The 9,073-nt window shown below is 38.9% G+C and overlaps 1 protein-coding gene across 7 annotated transcripts in view; it reads left to right on the top strand.

Moving 5' to 3' along the window:
• Positions 1-9,073, top strand: part of CTNND2 (catenin delta 2) — a 692,458-nt gene that overhangs the window by 301,195 nt on the left and 382,190 nt on the right. The gene's annotated exons all lie outside the window — the stretch shown is intronic.

Here is a 9,073-nt window from a genome sequence, read left to right as displayed (position 1 = left end):
TTATTAATGTTTAACCAAGAACGAACATTCCTGATACACCTCTGAAGACAATCTACTGGGGTATCTTCTGTAGCACATGAAATTGGCAAGAACTATTAAAAAATGTAAAACAACAATGTAGGACAAGTATATTCCTTGTCCATACTGTTTATCCACAGATCTATGACATTTAATCTCTGCTCTGTACAATCTCGGAGGTAGACCGTGCGTGTCAGTTAGTGACAACGCTTACATGAGAAACTCTGTTTCAGACTGCCATTTTCTTTCAAGTGCCTGTAGACAGAGTAGCTTATTCCTGCCACAGAGCAAATCTAAAGGAAATTTTTAAGATCTTCAGGCACCTGGACGTGCTTTTATCAGCAAAGAGGTATCTTTTCTTCTTACAGAAAATCACTGTCCATAGACCACCCCTCCTTCGTCTGCCGTGGGGAAGGCAGTAGGTAGGGAATGGTAGAAGGCAAGCCAGGTGGTCTCTGTGGGGTGCCTCTGGTAATCACTTTCCTGACCCATGGAGGTTGAGTCAACCCATGAAAGCTCAGGTTAGGACAGAGACTCCTCTTCTCTCCTTATTTACACTCTACATACCTCCAACAAAAATGTTTCTGTAAACCATTAACGGGACCTCAAATACTGAATTTACTTGATCTGGCACAGGTGCTGACCTTAGGATTAGCACAAGTGACATCATGCATTCATGTCTGAATGCATTCAGGTCTGAAACAAAATACCAAAAGGCTAAATGAAAGCTGCCTACGTCTTCATTTTTTAGGACTAGCCCTCCAAGTCCAACACAGTAGTAGTAGATTTTGTGGTGCAGCAAAAACTCTGCAGGAAGATTTTTCAAGGAAGTGTCTTGTGGGGATTTAGAGCAGAGCGAGTTGACTGCGATGCCTTGCACTGCCGTGGGCGAGCTGCACCTCCCATGCCATTCCTTCTGCAGGGCGGCGTTGGGAGGGGCTTCCGGTTTTCTGTGACTGGGAACCATGGGGTAGGTTTTCCAGGCTGGAGTGGTCTCATCTGCCCTGGTGGGCTTGTGCTCTTGCGTCTCCTACCTGATGATTTTTGGTGTCCTGGGCATACTTCAGCGAGCAGGCTTTCGGAGGTGGAACGATATCTCTTCTGGCACTTGCTAACAAGTGTGACTTGCCTCTAGCATGTAACAGAATACATATTTAGTGTCATGTTTTTGTGGACCTCATTACTCCAATCAAGGACTGTTTTATGTAAGGCCTGTGCAAAGCTTTCTGTACATAATGGGGACATTCGGCAGGGAGTCTGCAGGGAACTGCTGGGGTATTTTTCCACTTCAAAGTTTCTTTGGCGTTCACGCCAGCTAAAAGCACCAGCTGCTATTAAGGCTTGGGGTTTTTTCTTATTTTCTCTGCTTTTGTTTCTCTGCAATTAAATAATTACCTTAATGAGAGATTTCCAGTTATTCTGATAATGTCTTGGGACAATGTTGAACTTCTGTGATCAACGGGAACTCTGGCAGGTCTTGGGATCTATTTACTGTAGCAGCAGCCCTTCTGTCGTGTAGAAAAGTAACGAGAAACAGCCAAAAGCAGCGTAGAGCAATGACACAGCACAAAGCAGTTCAGTAAAAACACAAAGTCCTTTAAATCAAAACTGTCCGTATGTTCAGTGAAGACGTACAATGGGTGTCCCTATAATTTTTGTTTATTCATTTTTATTTATATTTTTTTTCTGACTGGATTAATGATGCATTGGAAAGGAGTCAGTAGGAAAACACTGAAGGTTGTTTCATAGTAAAGAGAATAATTTCAAGATATTTGTATAGTACAATTTACTTTAATACTTAGGTTAATACATACTTGTCAGGAATAAAAAACCTATTTGTAGTTGTAAAATTGTTTTCTAGGTACTTGTTCTGAGTGGTACATGATTTGCATGTCAAGTTAAAACATTTTTGCTGCATGTGTTTTTTTTCTTAAACTATTCCACTTAAGTACACTTGGAAAATTTTATTTTGAAATGGTGAGTGCATTCTAGCAATGCTGCCAAATTCCAGGATTATTACAGTTAATACAGAACATTTTGTTGACTTTGTTTTGTGAAAGTGATGTTTTAGTAGTTGAAGAGCTGTGAAGGGATATGCAGGCCCAATTATTTTTGGAAAAAAATTCTACAAAATCTAGAAGTGTTAGGACACTCAAATGATTCATAGAAGTAGTAGTGTATTGTCAAGGACAATAGACCTGAAACGCATATATACAGGATAAAGTCTTTCTGACAATGAGATGATACCACCCCAGTACTCCAGCTTCTGTTTTATAAGAACCCACCACGCCATCTTTGGATTTGCAGCTTCTTAGAGGAAAAGGCATTCAGCCAAAAATTAATGTGGTAGCTGGTTTGAAAACCGTACATCAGAACAGAACCTTCATTACTGAAGTTATCTTGCCATTAGAAGATGTACATTGTAGGAGGTTGTGACAAGATCTCGAGCGAGATGAATAAGCCTAGTCTTCTTCCTTAAAATGAGCTCCCCAAAGAAGACCAAAAAGGCTTTTAAATGCAGGGGTGGGGGGGAAGAAAAGAAGAAGAAAGCTAGAATACTTATCTTTTAAATACAAAAAACGCCAAGTGACTACGAAAAACAGCACAGAAATGAAAGTGGTTCCCACTGTGTCATGGTACAGTGAATTAGTCCTTCTGGGTTTGCTTTATGCCAGCTCAGTGGCCTTGTGGTGCAGGGAGCTGCGAACATTTCCCCGCCCTGCCCCGGCTTGCTGCGTTTCCCCTCTGTTCACCCCTGATGCCCGGCTGCTCCGGGGTCCCTCCTGCTGCCCCTCTTCCCCCCACACCTCACATCCCACCACGGCCACCTGCCCCACCGGGCAATCCGTCTTTCGGCTTCACCCCGAGTGTCCCTGCGGGGAGGCAGAGCTGCCAGCCCTGGCCAGCCTGGCCCCTTCGGGGAGCTCAGTGTACCCCCCCTGAGAGTTCAGTCCTCGCAGAGGTACGTGGCGATAGTTTTCCCCAACAGCCGCTGAATTACTTGGTGCGCAGCTGCTTGTTGCTTTCCAGCAATTGCTAAATCATAGTTCAGGCCGAGGCAAAACAACGCTGCCCTTGACTTCAGGAATAACAGGCTGCAGCCGTAATTATTCTTGAATTTAAAAGCCTACTGTTAGCACTAGACAATCAAAGAGAATAATAATTTAATACTACTCGTGATACGGGTTTGCTGGTAACTGGCACTTTATAAAGCTGCTATTTCTTCATTTGAGCAATCTACCCTAGTTTTTGTGTAGTTCCACGCTGCTTCTCCGGAGACAATAAAGGAGGGAGGAAAACTCCTAATTCCGAGCACAGGATTAGGGGAGTTTTTCCTCAGCGGCTCAAAGCAACTCCGACAGCTTTTCTCGGTGGCTGCCCTCTCCGTGGTGTTGCACCACATCTGCTGATAAGGGTCCGTGCGGTACAGAGCCTTGCTAGCGCAGGGAGAGGGGAGAAGGTGCCCTGTGCTGAACGGTTGCTCCAGTGACTTTCCGCAGCCTCTCACCAGCCCAGGCAGAAGCGGGCTGAGTAGCTGTCGGGACTGCGGCTTCACGGTATTTGCACTAAAAAGCTGGCACTGGCGTTATGTCTTGAATCTTTTGTACTTCTTCACAAGTTGAGTAAGATGAATTTGTCAAGTACCCGGTAAATAATCGGTAGAAATACTTCAAGTTGCATATCATTTTAGCTTGGCTGGGTTTTTTTCACCTATTACTTTACAGTTTGCCTGTGAGCAAAGTGACTGTATCCCCATTTTGTCTGCAGATTTTCAAATGGTTAGTTTGGCAGTGTTCTTTTAACTGTAGAAATCCTCAAATAAGTAGAGAAAAATACTATCTATTGCTAACAAACTTCATATTCAAATAGACTCTTTAAAAAATAAAATACAAGCCCTTTAATCGTAAGTTTTTTCCACTATTCTGCTCCTTGCCAACAGCCTCCACCCCTCAAATGTTTAGATAACAGAACTTAAAAGAAAGTGCTTAAAAGATGGTTTTGAATTCTGACACGTGATGCTATTTACATGGTATCACATATCGAAAGCCATTAAGCATTGGTAAACAGTTGCATATTTACCACAGAATTCATTTTAAGCATCTGTTTTTAAAACTGCACTGTACACCTGGACTCCCTGAATGTTTTCTTTGTTTCTGTTCTCACTTACAGACTGTGTGTCTAGATCATGATAGTAATTGAACCATTTGATCAGTTTCTTATATAGTCAGAACAAGAAAATATTTAGCTCTGAACAAGGAAGTATTTAGCTATTCAAAATAATAAGTGATTCAGTGTTCTATTTTGGGTTGCTGTTTAAAGAAAACATTTTTTAATTTATTTTTCCCAACTCTTATCAAATATATTGTGATTCCCATCAGTGGTGTTTAAACTATAAAATTTCAAGTGCTACATATGTTGCCATTGACAACACTTGGAGACAAAGCAAATAAATATAATTGCATGGACTTAATGTTCCATAAAAAGAAGATTTAGCTGAACTCTCTAAGTACAGAAGAATGGGCAAAGAAAACCTTTAAAATTTCCAGAAATGTTTTTCTTTGCTTTGCTAAAGTAAGGCATTATGTGTGTAAAATCTTGAGCAAAAGAGTAGACTATAAAACCAGAGTAAAAATCAGTGGCCATTTTTTACATTTTGTTTACAGTACCTTGCTGAAGATAAGGTGATACCAGCTCGTTCGAAAAACAAGGTACAAGAGAAAGTTTCTTGAGTTGAAGAGAAATCTCATATAGCTACATAGTTGAAATAAGTCTAGAAATTATATGTTGAAAGGTTTTTTGTTCCCTTTTTTTAACAGATATATTTGATATTGTTAATTAACAATGAACTATAAATTTTATGCTATATCTCGATCTTTTAAAGTGGCCAAATAGGAACTAAGATGCCAGTCTACTCCCTGAAGACATCAATTGTATTTGAAAAATTTGAGCTCAGATTTTGTGAAGTGATTTCTGAAACTAGACTAGGAAAAAAACAGGATACAAAATGTACAGAAGAAATTAACCTTTCCCCCACTGTAGACATCAGTTTTGAAGCCCTTGGGTTTTGAACTTAATAGCTTGGATTTCTAGGCCACTTTCACCCAGTTTTCTCTCCTTGTCCTGCTTTATTAACAAAGCAGGTCTTTCTCAAAAACGGCCACTTTGTCTTCTAAGGTGACAGCAGCCTCTAGACAAGATCGAAGTCTGTTGGCAATTAGTTCTTAATTTGAATGTTTGCACTTTAGTGACCAAAATTGGAATTTGATGCTGCTCTTATTTGAACAAATGGTTATCCGTGATAGTCTGCTAAATACTCATTGTTAACCCTGTATTAGGTTGCAGACTGTCTCAAGATTCAAAGATATTAAGTCCAGTATGGGAATTAAAGCATAATGCAATTCAAAGGAGAGAAAAAATGCTTCACCAAGTATTCAAATTACAGGCTTGAAGCATTTAAATTTGCTAGTCTTTTTGCAATACCTTTTACCTTCACTTTCTTTGCTTACCCTCTTTAACTTGATGATTAAAAAGAATTTTGCATTTATTTGGAAAACTGTGGACGTGGGATTATGCTGTTCCTTACAAAACGCACGTTTTAGTTGTTTTTGTGCTTCAGTGACTTGAGCCTATATTTAGCATTATTGGTCTTTTCATCAAGAGGAGGTCACAGGTGATATCCACAGTACACAAAGTCTAGTCTATACTGCACAAGCGTAATAGGGCCAGCGCTTTTCAAAAGCAGTCTGAACATGCGATAGGTCCAGAGCTCTTGGGAAACGTTAGGGGGGTTTTGAGCAAGCAGCTACTGTAAACATCCAGGAAATCAATTAGAATCATCATCTTACACTGGGACTCTGAACTGTCTTTCAGCGGAAAAGACATGAGTGCTTACAGACATGAGGAACCAAAAGGTGATGCCCATTTAAAGTAACTAATGTGTGAGTATTTTGGCACCCCATGACAATAGTTCAGAAAGTTTGACTTGCCGTTTTAATTCCAGTGCTGAAGTTTTCTTCCATGCCAGTAGAGGTTGAGGGAGGCTCTCATGCATATAATTTGCAGCATTTCACCTTTATGAAGAGTGAAGAATATTTTTAATCAGATTGGCTTATGTTTGACCATACCTGCACAAGATGACCACTTCATCTTGTGTGTATATGTCGATACACCTCATTTTTGCAGCCAGATCAGAACTTACATATGTGGAAAAAGAAAAAAAGCATGATGATTAAAACTAAAAAAGAGAAAAAAATTACTTTTTTATATAAAGAGATGAGTGGAGAATACTACAAGGAAAAGATGCTAGAAGTTGCTCAGCTTTTAAAGAATTCTCATTTTAAAAGTATTTCTAATTTTATTTTATTTTTTATTTATTGTCCCTTTAAGTCTGTGTAAATATCCATCTGTTTAATTTCACCAGTGGTAATTGTCATCAGTTTGGACATCTAAACCATCTCATTGTCATCTAGTTGGAACTAGATGATCTTTAAAGATCCCTTCCAACCCAAACCATTCTATGATTCTATGACATTAGGAAAATACCTTTGACAGAATACCAGCTTGGCAGATGACAAAGGATGCAATTATGCATATTGTAGATTATGCTTATTGCTTGTAGTAATTTTTCTGATTTAAGAGAAAATAAAGGAGTTTATTAAAAATGTCTAGTTCAAAAGAACAAATGTTGGGATAGTAATGTACGTCTGTATTTCACGTTCGAACAAATAGCTATAATATTTATTGATGACCACTCCGATTATATGTCGAGGGTCAATAGGAGAAAAGCTGAGAATAACTACAAAATAACAACAGGAAAAATATAAAATGATGCTTCCTATAGCTGTCTCTTTCTTTCAGCATGACAATGATATGATAAAATAACTTTGAGTAACTTCCAAAGCCACACAACTTGAGGTGCTTCCACAAAGGAGGAGGAGAAATAAAAATGAGTATGTATAGAGAATGCCTTAAGTTTTGACAAATTTTTGTTTCTGTAAAGATTAACTGCTGTTCATTTTACTTTTACAACCAGTGATTGACAAGAAACATTTCAGAAATGTAGATGCAATGAAAGGACTTGAATTTAATCCTTTCTGTAATTCAGGAGAGGAGCAGTAAGGCCTCGATTCAAGATAAGAGCTAATAACATTTGTTTCAAGTTAAGTATATCTCCGAGTGCCATTCTGCACTGCAATTTTCCTGATTTAACCCTGCAGTTACAGTCAAACAAAAGTTGAAACTCTTTCAATCATCACTCTTGAGGATACAGCTGCCAAGTCAAAATCATGGTCTTCAGCCCACATGCCTCAAGGGGAATAGCCAATTCATTTGCCATTAGTGACTTCCAGAACTGTCATGGATTTAAGAATGAGGATTTTTTTCAGTCCATTTTTTGAGATAATAAACCAATTCAAGAACACTTTCTGACTGTGAGTTCTCAAGAGAGGGGAAGCGTGGAGTATGAATTTGGACTGTAATGGGAGTGATGGGTTTATACTGAGGAGAAAAAGGAAAACCTTACATTTCTGAGAAATTAGCTATAGTAAAATTAATGCATGACTATTTGACTTCAGTTTGTCATTATTCTCTGTACACAGAGGTTCCAGTACCATGAGCAATATTTAGGTTTTGTGAAGTTATTTACTGTGTAATCCCATTTTGTAGTTTTGCTGGCTCATAAATGTCATTAATGGTGGACATTACAAAACTCAGTTATGTTTCAGCTGGCACTGTGTCTGTCAAGGTGACAAATTAGCCACTGAAAATTGCGTGGAAGTCGGTGGATTTCATTGAAGTTATAGTTGTGTCTGACAGCACTGAATTTGGGACACTGTTCCAAAACACTGAAATATTGACATTAAATGTGTTGATGGCCATTGAGTCTATAGCCTTCAAGTAAATCCATCAGATAGGGAGTTATCTTGACCTCCTTAGGAGCCCTATCCTGGATCAGTTAATCAAAACTCCATCACTGATGTGTGTGTGCTCAGCATGAAGCCCCAGGCTGGCAGGATTTTTATTTGAAAAACACACCTTGCAGCATAACAAACATGTTCCTCTGAGGACCTGAAGGACACCTCACCAGTATCACACAAGACTGGTTATCCAGTGTGGACCCTTAAGCTATCTCAAATTTTTAAACACTGTAAAGAGCACACGAGGAAAGTGGTTGAAGGTGTTTATTATCCTGTTACTAAATGATCTTTTCCTTTCCATTGTTTTGTCAGTATCTCAGTAAAAATTGTGCTCTTCTAGAGGACCTAAATGAGTGAAACATAAGCAAACAGTAGGTATCTATTTTACATCTCAGTTGAAATACTGAAATACTGAACTATTATATCAGGGAATAGAGGAAGATACTATGACAAGAAAAGTGATGCAATTTTTTCAAGGAATTTTAAATTCCTGGAAACTTAAATCGATGTTCATGACTCCTGTTTGTCTGAGAGAGTTGTCTTCCATACATCTGCTATTGGTTGTGCTGAGCTGAAACTGTCTCAGTCAAGAGAACTGTTAACAACTACTTCAGAAACTTCATTTCTACCAGCTTTTTAAGGGTTCCAGAATGTGTATAATTCCTTTCTCCATAAGGGATTTTCATATTTCTAACTGCTTGTGTTTACTGAAAATTGTTCCTTGTTTTCTAGTAAAATTCTAGTTTGTACGCAGATGCTGTGCTGCAGGGCCCACAATTAAATATCAGAATATACACTATTTGATTTATTCCTTCTTTTAAAATCAGAATTTCATGCCACTCTAAAAATTTGATTTATTAGCAGTTGCTACTTTCCCAAATGTCAAATCTTATCCTTTCCTATCAATGTATTTAGTTCGTGCTTGTGTACTTGCATTTGAAAGCAAAGAGATGTGCTACTGCAGTCTTTCTGCTGTGGAAATGGAATTAATTCAAAGAACTCCTTGAGTATAGGGACCAATGCTATTTAAACCTATTAGTTAACTAAATAGCAGAGGTAGAGTCTTCAACATTACTGTGCTGGTTACCTCAGAAAGAAGACAACCTTCCTCACCATCCTGAAGGGGCGCTGGGATGCCA

The sequence above is a fragment of the Balearica regulorum genome, chromosome 2 (genome assembly GCF_011004875.1).
Source record: "Balearica regulorum gibbericeps isolate bBalReg1 chromosome 2, bBalReg1.pri, whole genome shotgun sequence".
Taxonomy (NCBI): Eukaryota; Metazoa; Chordata; class Aves; order Gruiformes; family Gruidae; genus Balearica; species Balearica regulorum.
The sequence above is the reverse complement of the archived record's forward strand: the minus strand, read 5'-3'. Positions and strand labels throughout refer to the sequence as shown.